This window comes from Telopea speciosissima, chromosome 4 (genome assembly GCF_018873765.1).
Source record: "Telopea speciosissima isolate NSW1024214 ecotype Mountain lineage chromosome 4, Tspe_v1, whole genome shotgun sequence".
In the NCBI taxonomy this organism is placed as follows: Eukaryota; Viridiplantae; Streptophyta; class Magnoliopsida; order Proteales; family Proteaceae; genus Telopea; species Telopea speciosissima.
In genome coordinates, this window is record NC_057919.1 from 19,960,865 (window position 1) to 19,977,315 (window position 16,451).

Consider the following 16,451-nt stretch of genomic DNA (forward strand, 5'->3'; position numbering starts at 1 on the left):
AGAAGGGGAAAAAGAGGCTTATGACACTCTAGTTGGATATAAAGCGAGCATATGATCGTATGGAATGGAATTTTTTTGGAAAAATATTTCTCCAGTTGAGCTTTCGCACTAAATCCACAAGGCTGATTATGAAGTGTATAACATCTGTGAGGAATACTTTTCTGATCAACGGAGTTGAAAGAAGATCTTGCTCCTTCTAGAGGCATCCATCAAAGGGACCCATTGTTGCTAGCTTTGTTCCTTAGCTGTTCGCAAGCTTTTAAGGAGCCTTCCAGGTTGGGCGGAGACAAAAAATCTTAGACACTATATTAAAGTTCGGAATTGGGCCACAACTATCACCCATCTTCAATTTGTTGACAATTATTTGATGTGCTCTGAAGCGAAGTTACAGTTCTAGGAATTGAAATTCGTTATTTGAAGGTCTGCCTTGATATTAATTGTAAAGTGAGTTGACATGCGATAAATCTCAAAAAATCATCAATGTCTTTCCGTTCAAGAGGTGATTCTCTAGAGTGCTTAACATACCATACACAGATGGCCCCATAGAAAATATCTAGGACTGCTTGCAGAATTTGGGGTTAGCAAAGTTGACCTATTTCAGGATATCAATGATAGGGGTTTCTAAAAGACTTCAAGGGTGGATGCAACAGTATCTCTCTGAAGCGGGTAAGGAGGTACTTCTTCAATCTACCACGTTGTCCAAGTCTAATAATGCAAATAGCCCACTTTAAATTTTTAGTCTCATATCATGATCACATTAGTAGGGAAGTTACATTTTTTATTATGAGGAGATTAGGATAACACAAATAAGATTCAATGGGTATCATGGAAGAAAATGTGTAACTCCAAAGATACTGGTGGACTTTTGGGTTTAGAGAGCCAAGGATGCATAACTGGGCCATGTTAGCTAAGGTAGCCTGGCGTCTATTTCTGTGTCCTAACAAGGCGTGGGACTCTTCTGTAACACGACACAGCGTGTAGTGCACCATCTAACGGTCTGCAGTGCATGGGCATGCAGCCCAACACATCCTGAACAGGAAAATTATGCAGCAATTGCAAAGAAATTAAGAAAACAGAGTGTCGTACATCTTTATTAGCATTAAAACAGAGGAAATTGCTTACGTGCGAAAATCAATGCTGAGGTACTCGTATGAAGCCATGATAACATAGTGAGTTTCACTTCTCATGGAAGCTTGGAAGAGGGATTCCACCATTTCTTCCCTCTGGTGATGACGTGATGTCCTATTGGTCGTTTGAAGTGTGCAAAGCCATCCCCTTCCATTTGTCCTTTTTAGTGTGCTTCTCCTCTGTTTTTGTCATCATATACATTTTATCCATCTTACGGCCAGCCACAATGATTCAAGTTGAAGATCCATGGAAAATGTATGTAAATGTGTTAGATAGAGATTTGGATGTTTGGTTCAGTAGAGGGAGAAGAGAAAATGAAATCTATTCTCAAAGATTTAAGTTACCAAATGAATTTCTTATTCATGATTTTTTGTTTTTTTTTTTTTTTTTGTTTTTGTTTTTTTTTCAAATGCAATCAAACAATTTTAATTTCTTGACAAAAAATCTATCCGTTGACTTATTTCTAGAAATCAATGAAATCCTGAAGAAAAAAAATTTAATAGACAAACCACTTTTTCCGATGCATGTGAGATGCATGTAGTTGACAAGGTGCAAGGCTCCATCAACCACGAAGTAGAAATAAGTTATATTGTCACACATGTCATAAATGTGCCTTCTTGGTTAGGGAATTAGATAACTTGTTGATCTCCCTAGAAACATGTTGAAAATTAATTGAAAGAAAATGGGTAGCCAAACGTAAAATGTTCCCAATCAAAGATTGCACGGATACGATCACATGACTAGCTGAAGGAGGCTCCTGAGCTTGAAGAAAATCTAAATGAGCCTTTTGATCAGCTTTCGTGACATTAGAAGGCATTCACCTCTTTCTCAGAAAAATTAAACTATTCTGTGCACTCCATGTATACCATGCAATAAATCAAGGGGTGTCAAAATAAAATCGAAACTGTGAAACAATTTAATAAATGGTTCGATTTTGGTTTCAAAAGTGAGATAATTTAATTAAACATTTTAAATCGAACCAGACCGTTTAATACTCTAAAATATACATAAATGTGCCAAAATCAAACAAAAACGTTTACCGAAATCGAACCAAACCTTTTAAAACCGAAACTGTGAAACCGTTTAATAAATAGTTCGATTATGATTTCAAAATTAAGACCGTTTAATTAAACGATTTAAACCAAACTGAACCGTTTAACCCTTATCTATGCTCTCTTATCATCGCTTCTTATCAAATCATTCAACATGAGACCAGTCGTGATTCCTCAACATGAGACTAGTCGTGATTCCAAGACTGAAACGAAGAACCTCCTGAAGCATTCATCCTATGTGATAACGAACAAGCAAACCATACCGTCTGAGTGAAAAGACCACTTAACATAATATGAGCTGAGGTCTGCCTAGTTAAAACCAAAGATGATATACTATGCTAAGAACAAGTGGGATTATAAGAATTGTCGTGGCCTCAATATGATGAAAAAACGCTATCAACAACCTCGTTTTTCCAAGTCCGACTCTACTGATCTAAACAATATCATACAGAGCCTAAGGTATGCAAATCGTTTAAAACGGATGTTTGTGTTTTTTTTTTTTTTTTTTTTTTGGGTGCAGTTGGTTGTCAGGGCCTATTGGCCATTAGGGCCCCATAAGGAGGCAAGAGAATACCTACAAGGGATCAATATGTTACACACATGGGCTCCACTTCTTGGAAAGCAAGTAAATGTGGATTTCGTGTCGCTAAGGAGATTTGAACCACCGATCAAACTCTTGACGTAGTTCTCCACTTCTCCCAAAGGAGTAGCGAACCACCAGGGCCTTGGATCGACAAAACTGATGTTTGTTGTGTAGAGTGCGACAAGACAACAAAATCCAGGTCATAAAGCACCGAAACAATATACCGCCACCCCCATTGCGTCATGTCTCGCCTTGTTTTTGTAAAAAAATTATTTCTTTTATCTCTAATCGACAGTGCGCCCCTGCACAGAATATATCTCTTGTGGGAATATCAATAGGAGCATGCATTTTTTGCATTCACATGAGGCGGGACAATTATTTCGCCCTGGGCTGTCTCCGACAAAGTTTTTTTTCTCTTTATTTATTTATGGGGCATCGTTCTCTTTGTTGCAGCGCAGGCTGTGCCCAGACACATGGGGGTGGGTGCAATGACCATCGTGCCCCCAGTGGCAGGCCCATGTGCCTGGGCACAGCCCGCTACGACACATAGAACATTATCCCTTTATTTATTTAGGTGAGATGAGAGAATTTTATCCTCTCCTGTTACGACACGGTGTTGTAACACATCATGCGACGGCGGCAAAGGTCATGTGGACCATGTGGGGCCCATTATATCACATGATCTTTACAACACCGCACGATGCAATACAACACCGTATTGTAACAGGAGAGGATAACGAGTCGAAATGAGAAGGGATAGAGTGGGAGACTAACAAGTCGAGAGAGACCGGAAGAGCAGTGGAGAGGAATGAGACTTGAGAGGGGAACCGAACCTGGAACCGAACCTTACCATTAACGGAATCGGGACGAGGCTACCGTCAAGGCGTCGACAACGCTATTTTCCTCAAGTGGAAAAGGAAAACGAGGGCGTGAACGTGGGCCTGGCACTACTTAGGTTTCTCTGTCTCTCTCTGTCGAAGTTGATAGGCCCAGGCCCACCTATCACGTTGCCTCCTTTACTGAAAACCATGACCCCACTTAGGGATCTCTCTCTCTCAAACAGGTAGGCCTCGTCCCTGGCCGTCTGATTGTCACCTAGGATTGTTAGGTTTTTTTCATTGCTTCCTCAACCAAACCAAGTTGCCAACAACTACCAATGAAATGGTTAGAAATGGCTGGACAGGCAATGGACAGATAAGATAGATAGAGAAAACCCTAGCCCACCTAGTTTTGGGATTTCACTAAACATTGACCTTTCAAATATCAATACGCCGATGGAAGGTGACAGATCAGGACCGGATGGACTTGAATCTTTTGTCATATGCCCAAGTTGGACGGCTAGGGTAGGCTAGGCTACTATATCTGACTTTGTAGTGGTACCATCCCTAAAGACCAACGGGTTAGAATTAATTATGTGTACAAGGATATTTCGTTGGACCATTTTTCGGACCTGTGGAGGAAGTGAGGACGCATAATTATTACTTAAATTCAATTAAAGTGCTCTCAGATAGGGTTGTCAATTCTCTTACCACAAAAAAAAAATAGTAGGGGTGTCAATTCCAGGTCCGGTTTGAAAGACCCGATTGAGTCCGCCCGATTTGATAATTGGGCGGTCTTGATGTGGGGTCTTAGTCCGTCGAACACGATTGAACCAATCGATTCTAAGTCTGACCTAACTTGCCCAGTTATAGCCCGACCTAATTTGACCCTTTAACTTATAAACTTCTTCACTCCTTCCCTCTCCCACTCATAGTTATCGAAATGCAAACATAACCCATACCAACCAATCAGATTTTGGTCCCATTTTTTTTTTGGGTAAAAGATTTTAGTCTGATTTAGTTGTGAGGCTCATAGTAGCTACTGTTCAATTTAAGAGGTGGGCCCATGCTGACTGGATGGAAGACTCAAGCTCATAAGAAGCCAAGGATTTGAAGATATATTATGAATTTTGAGCATTAAGTGCATTGATTAAAACCCAGTTAAGGTCCGATTCTAGTACTCGATTATAACTCGAGCCCATCCAGGCCCAGTCCGAATACTTAAATGGTCAAACACGATGCAGTTTGCAAGATTGGTGAGGCCCGGTTAGGCCCGACCGGTTGACAACCTTACTCTCAAAGGCATTGGTTGGATGCAATTTCTTATTTCACTGGGGGTTGAATGGTCTTTTCACGTACAAAGGCATTGGTTTGTGTCAAAGCACAGAAACCACATGACTGGTTAGTGTTCTTTTTCCCTAGTCTTTTATTAATTTGATGACGATTAGATTGGAAGTGATAAGGTTTTGCGTATGCAAGTATGGACCAAATATGGGAGAAAAATTTTCCACCCCATCAGTTTGAGAAGAGTTTCCCATGCCACGTCAATGGAAAGGTGGAAAACGATCTCACCAATTAAATGTCATGAGTACTAGTAGACATGTTTACCAAAAAAAGTATTGGTATACATGTATGGACATACATAGGATGTGTGCCAATACAAAATGGGTATTTGATTAAATAAGATTGTGAAATTTGACATGTGGTTAATTTAGATCATGTGCTCTTTATCCAACGGTAGGAATGGACATATCATCTGTCCACGTGACATAAAAGATGCCTTGGTTAGAAGTGGCTGGACAAGTATGGAGGTGCAATGTTTACTGTTTGGGAGTGTGTAGCCTACGCTGCTGCCCTCTTGTGTCTATTTCTCTCCTTCCTTCACCTAAAATGACCTCTTTACCCTCTAAAACGATATCTTTTAGGGATACTCATTAGGGCTATGTTTGAAAGACAAGAAAAGAAGAAATAGGCTTAATTTAAGGAACCAAGTGGATGCAAAATATCAACGTGAGACATGTTTGGTTGGAGCTTTTAATTGACTTTAATAACCAAGTCTAAACTTGTCGAGGAGTTTTTGGGAGGTGGGTGGAGAAATTGCTATATTTCATTTCATCCTCATCCCATAACCTATCTATTTATAAATTCTGTCCATCTAACATATGCATGTCCCATTATTGCACCTCGACCTTGCTCCAACCCTTCCACACATCCTCAACCTGTTCCTCCAAAGAATACAAACAAAGCATTAATAAAATTTATGACACACTTCAACCATGAAGGGAATAGTTAACCTTGAAAAGTTATGACCACAGAAAGGAGAAAGAAAATTAAGGTGGATACCAAACCTACAAAGTTACCTATCAACTTGACTAGAGAGAGGGTTTCCTTAAAGGGGGGCTGGAATGACCACCTTATCTCTGTCCAAACATTCTCTTCGGATGGAGTCCACCACCTCCTATTAGAGGAACTGGGGAACTGGGACGGGCAGAAAACTGAAGGAGATAAGACCTAGATAGAGAAATGTCAATGTGGGTTTTGCTGCTTATTGTGTGAGGAACGTATAAAGGAATTTATACAAGTGTAATGTAGCAATCTTTTAATACCCGTGTGACACATCTCATTGTGTTTTAGTAGTTTGCATCCATATTTTAAGGACCGAGATTTCCCCCACCACGGTGAATGGGATCCCATATGGAGGGTATTTTGATAATATATAAAAACCCTATATGGGTTTGCGAACCCTAGAATGTTGGGTGAATCATCCTCGATCTATGGATGATGGAAAATTTTCTCCTATTTTTAAACTGTCTATTTGTTACTAAAAAGGCTACAAACTAATTTTGTAACCATACTTTTTTTTGCCCTTATGAGATGATGTGTCAATTATTTAGATGGTCTAAAGAGGTAAACTTGTAACCTACACCCCATAATGTGATAGAAATGCACTACGCATACAAATGGCGCCTTTACGAAGAAATTCATCGTATCTTCAAGCCAGGTGATTCAAGAGAACATTGAGCCCTTTTCCTAAAGATTCAAATGATAGTGTTGTAAGTTGTAACCCCCCTTTGATCCTACAATAGACCCCTTCATAGTCATCTAATTTAGGCTGTGTTTGGTATGTATTCTTGGAATGCATTTTAGGTCAATTTCGCATTTCAGATGATACAAACAGTTGTTTTTATCATTCAAGAATGAGACATCGACCTAGAATGCATACAAAACACCAAACACAGCTTTAATTTATTGCTCTCCTCCCTCTTCCTTTTACTCTTCAATTCTGCCAACTGAACTTTGACATCACAATTGCAGCAACCAGCACCTACGACTGTAATTTGGTGATTATCGCCTGATTATGTTAGTTTGTAACCTCGGCAATATGCATCTCTATTTTGTTGTTTTTTTTTTTTGGGAAAGTTTTCATATAGGGCTATGCAAGCCGTATATGTGAGAGGGTGGGAGTTTCAAGGCATTAATTACTGGGTGGCGGTTTATGACTTTTCCAATTCTTTGTGAGAGGGGACACGACCGTGTAAGCATGCGGTCGTGTATGAAAACTTCCCCCTTTTTTTTTGTAAAGATTTCTCCAAAATCTTTATCCCCTTCAATTTGTCTGCCCCTTAATTTCCTCAATTCCATCTAATAGGGTGGTGGAAACAACCACCCCACCCTCTGCCCGAACACACTGCCCGGGGTCGGATCCACCTCCCTCTATTAGAGGAGATTGAGAAAATTGATGGGCAGGCAAATTGAGGTGGTATTTTTCCATTTCTTCATCATCTAAGTTCATTTTGAGGTTCATGCATGGATCTAGACTAGAGCTTTAGTGAAGACTTCATAAAAAGGAGGGAAAGAGCATCACTATTCAAGAGACATCTCTCTGGGCAGCTGACCGAGAGAACCTGTTCTCTCTCAGTTTCCAAGGTAAAGAAGATAAAGGTTAGCAATACTCTTCTCTTATCGATAAGCTTAGTGGGATAGGAAGGCTATTTGAACCACATGGGCCATTGATGATGGAGGTCATAGGTCATGGTAACCGTACTGAGCGCTTTTTCTTTTTCTTTGTAATTCTTGCTCTCTTATTGATGTGCGATAAATTCGAATTTGGATCATCTACTGCCGATCTGCCCGGAAGGATCGTGCTGTCCAGACACGGTGCTGAGTGCAATATTTGCCTTACTTCTGCCCAAAGGCCTTGCCCGAGTGGGGGTAAGGCGATCTTTGCACGTAGCACCATGTCTGGGCAGCACGGTCCTGTCGGGCAGCTCGATAGTAGAGGATCTGGATCCCGATAATTTCTATACCAACTTTTTAAACTGAAAGTGAGTTGTTGCAATAACATTTTGTTTTTGAGATTTTTAATTTTTTAAAGGAAGAGGGATAGACATACTGCATGTGTGCAATAAACTAGTGGGCGGTATCAATGGGTGTGCGGGATGGGGTATCATACAAAAGTGGTGCAAATTGGAATTTTTGATATTTATTGTTTTCTTTTGCAAATATAACTAGGAGTTTTGATGGTTTCATTTAAATTTTGGATTTTTATCTAATTACAAAAGTTGAATAAAAAAGTAGATCCTATAAATAGTGGTAGGTGTGCAAGTTTGTTCATGTCGGCTCGAGCCTACCCTGAGCCCAAATAGGGCTTGGGCTGAGATACCCTAGCCTTGAGAACAGGTTAGGGCTGGGAATTTTTTGCCCTAAGACACGGCCGGGCTGAGTCTGATCTGACTAAGTTCGACCTTGGTTTTTTTTTTTTTATCTTCTTCTTCTTCTTGGCCCGGGCAATTAGGGTCAGCAAGGCCCAACTCTAAGGTGGGTCGGAGTTGGATTTTTCAGACCTTGAGTCAGGGCCAGATTGGGCCTGGGTCCAACTAATGGGACTCAGAATTGGGCTGGGTTCTGAAAAGCCCGGCCCAACCCCACCTGTTGCAGCCCTAATTGTAGGAAACTACTCTCTTTCTTTACGAGTGCTATTCAGCTTCAACTGCTTAGGAAACTCAAGCTTTGGGGCTGCGTGAGGGGCCGGCTTAGTTTGTGGTTCTAACTTCATTTAGTTTTCATAATCTTAGAAGGTGATTTCTCTTTCAATAATTAAAACCAATTATTGAAGCCTGTCGTTTTCTCCATTTGTGCCTTTTATCTAATGTGAAGATATTTCAGGTGTCTACTACTCGACTCTCGGTCCCTCTATAATGCAGCTCATGTGCTTGTGGTTTTGTACTTTTCAGACCATATATGCTGTGTGTATAGGTTCTCCTCCAACACTAAACCATGACCGCCATAGTTTTAGGGGAAAATTATCTCCTTAATTTGTCTGCCCGTTAATTTCTTCAATTCCATCTAATAGGTAGAGGTGGATCCCACCCAGGTAGTGCATTCGGGAAGGAGATAGAATAGTCATTTCCACAACTCTACTAAATAAAATTGAAGAAATTAATGGACAAGTAAATTGAGGGGATAAAGATCCTTAATCTATCTATTAACCAATTAATTTATTGGATGTGATAATATAGTCTTAGATCTCTTGAGTACTAGCGCACAATTCTGGATGTTATGCCGATTATACCAAATGTTTCAACTTTGAAGCATGATATATTATTGGGATGATGTTTTCTATGTCGCGGCACAGCCTACGCCTAGACACATGGACTGGATATTTAGGCGGCAAGGTGGTCATTTTACCCACCCTCATGTGTCTGGGCGCAGAGAACATTTGGCCTATATTTATTATAACAGATCAAAGTGGGCATTACAAAACATGCATTCGTTTTTTTGGTTGAAAGCATGCATTCATGATCATGAACTTCTGATCTCCTAATGTCTAGACACCAAAAGCAAGCCGCTATACAATCCGGAGTCATTATTTAAGATTGTCCAGTCAAACGTATTACATCTTACCTGGAATAAAGCATTTCCCAATTTATATTTTGGGTCACGCAGGGTCAATGAGAGCATGCACATTGACATCATGGCCGGGGATAGGATTTCTATCTTTCATGGGATGGGGGCGATCATTTCGGCCCCGTGTGTCTCTGAGTGTGAATGGTACACTCCCCCACAAAGAATTTTTTTCTTTAATTATATTTTACACTTCTTAGATTTAGTTTTCTTTTATTAGTTCAAATCTTTTGTTTGAATTTTAACTCTAATACATTGTTTCTAATCGACATACAAGTATACACACGTTTTCACATACCCCCACCCGAATAATTATCACCTCCAATTCGCGGGCACCTCCAATTCCTCTAATAGGAGGGAGTGGACCCCACCTTGAGCAATATTTTCGGGCAGGGGGTAGGATGGTCTTTTCTGCCTCCATATGAAGAATTGGAGGAATTGAAAGGGATAACGAATTGGAGGGGATAACGATTCACCCCCACCCATACCCCCACTATAATCCTTGGTATTTCACACTTTACTATGGGATTCTCCCCCTCCTCCCCCCCCCCCTTTAAATCCCAACTATATCTAATCTTCATTTGTTGGTTACTAAAAATGTATTTATTGAATGATATAGTTGTATATTATTAGAATTCTGTTTTAGTGGCATTACAATGTTTTACTACTTTTCTAAATTCATCTGTTTTATTTCACATGATCACATCTAAAGTACTTTCATTTTCCATTCTCTTGATTTCCCATCCCATACATCGCACGGGTTGTTACTTATTGCAATCATGCTTATTTGTTGTATTTGCTTAGGTTTTCTGTTGATGGTAATGTCGAAGGTGGATTTCTGAGTCAATTTCTGAGTTCTTATTTCTCTATTAATGACTATGCCATTCCTAAGTCAATTTCTGAATTCTTATTTCTCTGTTAATGACTATGCCGAAGGTGGAGTAATAAGTTCTTTCTTAATTATATTTTGATTGGGTATTCTTAGTCTTATTCTTTGTACATTCCTATTCATTTAATCAAATCTTTTGCTGACCTTTAACAAAAATCAAAAAAATTAAATTAAATTCACTATTCAAAAGTTTCTCTCATCTGCAATATCTCTGCAATCTCTCCTCTCATTTCCACCACATTGTAATTTCTCTTTCATCCTAAAACCTCGCCTCTTCTATCTAATACCTCTTTTATTCCTCTCAATCTCTTCGTATCTCCTTTTTTCCACCTTGTTAACTTTCCAAATCAAAATTCTTTCTTATTGATCTCATTAATTCCTTGCATTAATTCACCCAAAAATAAAAAAAATTCCTTGCATTACTTTTTCTCTTTCCTTATCTTCTCTTTCCTTTGTCCTTCTAATTAAGATTTAAGGTCTAAGAGTTTATTTCATAAGAAAATATATTAAATGCACGGTTATCGATCTCCTCCCATTTGTAAATTCTCAGGTCCCTCATCTCCTTAGGATCTACCTTCTGTCCTTCCCTAACATTATTCTGTCCAATCTAATGTCCAATCTTCTCTTTTCTGTAACAACTCTCCATGGCATCTTCCATCAGTCATCACTTCTCTGCCACAATTCCTCCCCTCCCCTCCCTTTTGTTTTTTTTTTGTTTTTTTACTGTTTTTCCTACTTGCTGGAAAGGGCAGATAAAGGACTACAATGCAGAATTCAGAGATATTATGACCAACGTTCAAGGAATCAGAATTGGATTGGTTGAATTCTCTCTCTCTCTCTCTCGCTCTCTCTCTCTCTCTTATATTGTATAACTTGAAAAGGGGGTGTCGATCAAGGGTTTGCCCCACTGGTTCGCTATTTTTTTAGAAGAACTATGTCAGGAGCTTGGTCGGTGGTTCAAATCTTCTTAGCGACATCAAATCTATATTTACTTGCTTTCCAAAAAGTGGAGTCATGTGGGTAGTATATTGATCCCTAGTGGGTTTTCTCTTGCCTCCTTGTGGGGCCTTGATGGCCAATAGGCCCCTGACAAACGGTTAACGTACTACTATATTATGCTATATTATATTAGTACTATCTTCACCAAAAATATATATAGATATATAAGTACAATAAAAGCTAACACTAACATTAGTAATATATATTATATATTAGTATTACAATATAGTAATATATTATAATATATTAGTATAATACACTATATTGATGCATTATAATATACTGGTACCTAAATTTGATTTGGTTTTGGTTCTAACCATCGATTTTTATGCCGGAACCAGAAATTTATTAAGTCTTGCCTCGGTTTTATTCCCTAAATCGGATTGTAACCAAATTCTATCCGGTCCAATTCGATTTTGATTATTCGGCCCAGATCTGATTTCGATTTTTTATTCCCATTCTAATTTGACACAGTATAACTTGTTTGATTGCCCAAAGTTAATTATTATGGTTTGCATCCACATTCATTTATAGCACCTGTTGTAATTGTCAAAATGGTTCCTTGCATCGGTGGTGAAAGGAAAGAGTCCGGATCCTCTACCCATGTGGAGTGTCACCCCCACATGATTAGAACCTACCAAACAGAATCTTCACCCCATTTGACACAGGGTCAGAGGGAGTTAGAGGTATGGAGATTCTGTTTGGTTGGTTCTCACCATGTGGGGTGGCACTCCATGCATGTGGGTACCCGTTGGTTCCCAGCCTATAGACTGCAGGTGTCCTCAGAGGTCATGGTTTGACTCCCCCTTCTTTAGTTTGTGCCTTAAAACACTCCTCTTTCCAGTCCCCCCCTTACCCTAAATAAATAAATAAATAAAATTTTCCATAGCTTTCTAAGGACCTGTTTGTATAGAGGAATTTTGGTGGGATGGGAGAGTTGTACTTACTTTCCGAAAAAACATGAGAAAATGAGGTGTTTGGTTTAGTGAAGTGAGAAAGTTTCTAGAAAACCTTGGGAAGTGAGTTTTTTGTGTCTGGTGATGTGTCCTCCATCATCCCCTTCCAAAGTTATGGGTTTCTCTCATCTCTGCTGCGTTGGCTCTCTCCCATGTTATGTTGATTTCGTTCTCTGCTGTTGGATAAGAGTAAGACTTGAGAGAATACCTTTATGTATGTTAAAAGGTAAAGGATTCTCTACATAACCCAAGCAGCAAGAAGGGGTCCTAGCAAAGCTGCTTATCTAGTTTTTGCCATGTGGAAGGATAAGGCAATAATTCTAAATTTTTTAATAAATAAGGCATGACTTGGAGTTACATTAGCCAAATTTCATAATATAATTCAAGGAGAAAAGTTGTCTGTGGGGGAATATACTGTCCATGCCCAGATACAAAGGAGGGCGATATGTTCATCCTACCCCATGATAACGTCGCGCGTGTTTTCATTTGTCCCCACACATGTGTAAGGGTCACACTCCCCCGCAGACAACGCCGACCTATAATTCAATTATATGCCCTCCCATTAACTAGCATGCATCTGATGTAATTCATGCATTACTGTCCACACCTTTTGAGTAGTAAGATCACTTTCAATGGAGTGGCCAAACCATCCCTTGGAACTTCAAGGGTCACCAAGAGACGGCCTATAAATTTTAGAATTTGCAGCTAGCCCCACCAATCAATCCCAAATAGGATTATTGATAGATAAGGCAGGTAGGAGTATTCACTTTTCCAGCTTTTGTTTTATTTTCTTGGGACTAACCGGTCCCTTGCCATTGTCACCTATATATTGTGGGTAAAATGAATAAAAAGATAAAGGGAGACATGGATAGAAAGGAAGAAGGTATCCCCAAAGGCTTTATTAGTAGAATTTAAAAGGCCAGAAGCTTCAAAGAGATGCCTCTGATGGGTTCAGACACAAGATTCATGCCTTGGGTTTAGTTAGCAGAAGTTGGAGACCTTGTTTATGGGAGTTCTTAAGTTAATGAAATAATAATTCGCGGCTTAAGACTTAAGAGGGACGAATAATAGGAAACTTGCAGTAACAAAGAAACCCATTAGGGGATTATTGAAGTTTGATTGGAATTAGTGCATTTATGGGTCCAAAATTATCCTAATGAAGAGTAGAGAGGGAGCTGAAAGTGTACGGTTCCTGATCGGTGCAGTTACCTAGTTCTTCTCACAAAAGGGGGTGGACCCCACCTGGGCAGACTGTTCGGTCAAGTGCTCCAGATGGGTCCCACCACCCCCCTCTTGTGAGAGGAACTGAATTTTTTTCCTCTACGGTTTGCTAATCGATGCGGTTCCCTAGTTCCTCTCACAAGAGGAGAGTGGATCCCACCTAGGCAGAGTGTTGGTCAGCTGCCCCAGGTGGGTCCCACCCCCCTCTTGTAAGAGGAACTAAAGAATCGCACCGATCAAGGAACCGTAGACGATAACGACTCCTCTACTGGCATAATAAGCAACTCCTCTAGTGGGACATATTTTTGCTAAGTGATGGAGCACTAGGGACCAGCCTTTACTCTTATATTTATAAACACTCCTAATATTCTTTCTGCACCAACTAGGCTACAGACAAATGGTTCCATTCCATTGAGCAGTTTGGAGAGGTCTCATCACATTAACTATTATCAATTACATTGGGTTGAATTTATCAAAAAAAAAATACATTGGGTTAAACTGAGAGAGAAAAATATATATACTTCCACAAAATGGACCTCAAAAAAAAAATTATCTATAATTGTTATTGAAAATATTTATTTAAAAAAATTCAATGTTGCAGTATTTTTTTTTTAGGGATGTTGTTCTCTGTGCCGCAACGCAGACTGCACCCAGACACATGGGGGTGGGCGCAATGACCATCCTGCTCCCCTTACACAGGCTGTCCATGTGCCTGGGCACAACCTGTGTTACGGCACAGAGAATATTCTCCCTTTTTTTTATGAATAGATAACATAATAAAAAAAGAAAGAGAGAAGCATGACAACCCGAGGGGACAAATACAACTAACAAAAGAGGGAAACAACAAAATTAGGGGGAAAAATACCACCAACTAAAGGAGGAACAAGAAAAATAGGGGAAGAAACAAAGAATAAATTTGACACATCAAAATAGATAAATATAAAATATATATATATATATATATATATATATATATATTTATTTATTATTATTATTATTATTATTATTATTTTGGAGGGAGGTTGGGACAAGAGGAAGATTCCAAGTAGAGAAAAGAAGCATATTTGTAATAGAATCAAGACATACAATATATTTAATGAGAATTTTAGGATTTTTCGTTTTTTGAGGGGAGGGGGAACAAGAGGAAGATTCCAAACAGAGGCAAGATGCATATCTCTAATAGAATCAAGGCATACAGTATATTTAATGAGTTTCCTAACCTCAGAAGTAATGTTATCTCAAGTTTGCTCGATAGAACGCGAGGAAGTCTATTTTCTTTTATTTCTTTCCCACTAGATACGATGAATCATTGCATTAAAAACCAACTTACCAAGAGTCATAGGATGATTTGTCATCCAAGTGTTTCGAGTAGATTATTCTACCAAATCATTAATGGTAACAATAAATTTAAAATTCAAACAATGAATGGATTGATCCTCATACTAATTTAGAAATGGTTGTAAGAGAGCAATTTAAAAAATTCAAATGAGCTATGATCAATTAATACACTACTCAAAATTTTGAACTCTAGATATCTAAGGTCACCCACTTGACATACAAGAAGAATGATACATAAGTGAGTGTTCTTTAATAACTATAGTATAAAATAGAGATGAACCATCATAAGCAAGGAAAAGGAAAATATGAAACAAAATACATGGGAATACAAGTTGTTATTAATAAAAGATGAAGAAGAAATGCCATGGGAAAAATTCAAAGTCGGCTGATGAGGCAGCAAGGACAATCAATGAAAATTACCATGGTCGGAGAAATGAACCTCAGCTGACTCAGCCGTTTGGAAAGACAAGGGCAGGTTAATAATGTTCATCAAGAGGCTATTATTAATGCTCATCACTCTCCCAGAATAATTTATCATATTAACCAAAAATATGTTTCAGTTTACCAATTTAATGATTTAACAATCCAATATTTATTTTAACAAAATAGTGCCCACCATACAAAACTGTTGCAACAACCCAGTTGCTCAGTTCGTTTAGGCATGTCTTATCGAAGCATGCACTAGGATTTGGTCACTTGGTCGAGTCCTCTGAACCATATTTCGATGTTAGCAGGCACTACCCATCCGCCTCCACCCTGCACACACCTCCACCCAGGGCGACCTTCATGGGCACCCATCTTCTGGACTATGTGCCCTTGTTAGGTTGAGAAAAAAAATACGGTACCCCTTTTGTCTACCTATGAATTGCACTATTTTTTCCCTAACAATCAAAATTAAAACGGCCGATTGCACACTTCATCGTGTTAGGACAGCAGAGACAGCTTATAGAAGTCCAAGAGAGGGAAGGAGGATTGTAGAGCTGGAACGCCATGCATGTTCATACGCATAAAAATCGCCCACTAATGGGTAAACTACACGTGGTTGAGGAGATTGAGCCAAACCACGAACCGCAATTAAAGCCATCATGATTCATTGAGATCCAAACTGCCCATAACATTATTTTCTATTGGGATCAGATTCCCTTTAAGGAAAGGAAAACACCTACATGGAAACTTTTTCTATCAGGACTCTCTATATCTCCTACTATCCAGGACTTCTATTGGGGTTTACCTTCCTTCCAAGGATCTTCAACCGAAAATCAGACTACTCCACCAACTATACTATAAATAGAAAGGTAAAGCATGAGGTAAAGAACATTTAATCTCACGTAGAAATTCTCTCAAGTTATTGCTCTTACAACATCCTTGTTATTGCTCTGAGTTTGACTTAAGCATTGTCCCTCCTGGAGTCTGCGCTGGTCCTCTCTGCTGCCTGTGTTCAGGTCTACTATGTGCAGGTCTCCTTCCCAAGACAAATTTCAGAACCAACGCGGGACATATCAAGCTTGCCATCAAAAAATTCTTACATGTTTGAACCTGAATCATCGAGGTTAGCAGTAGGCT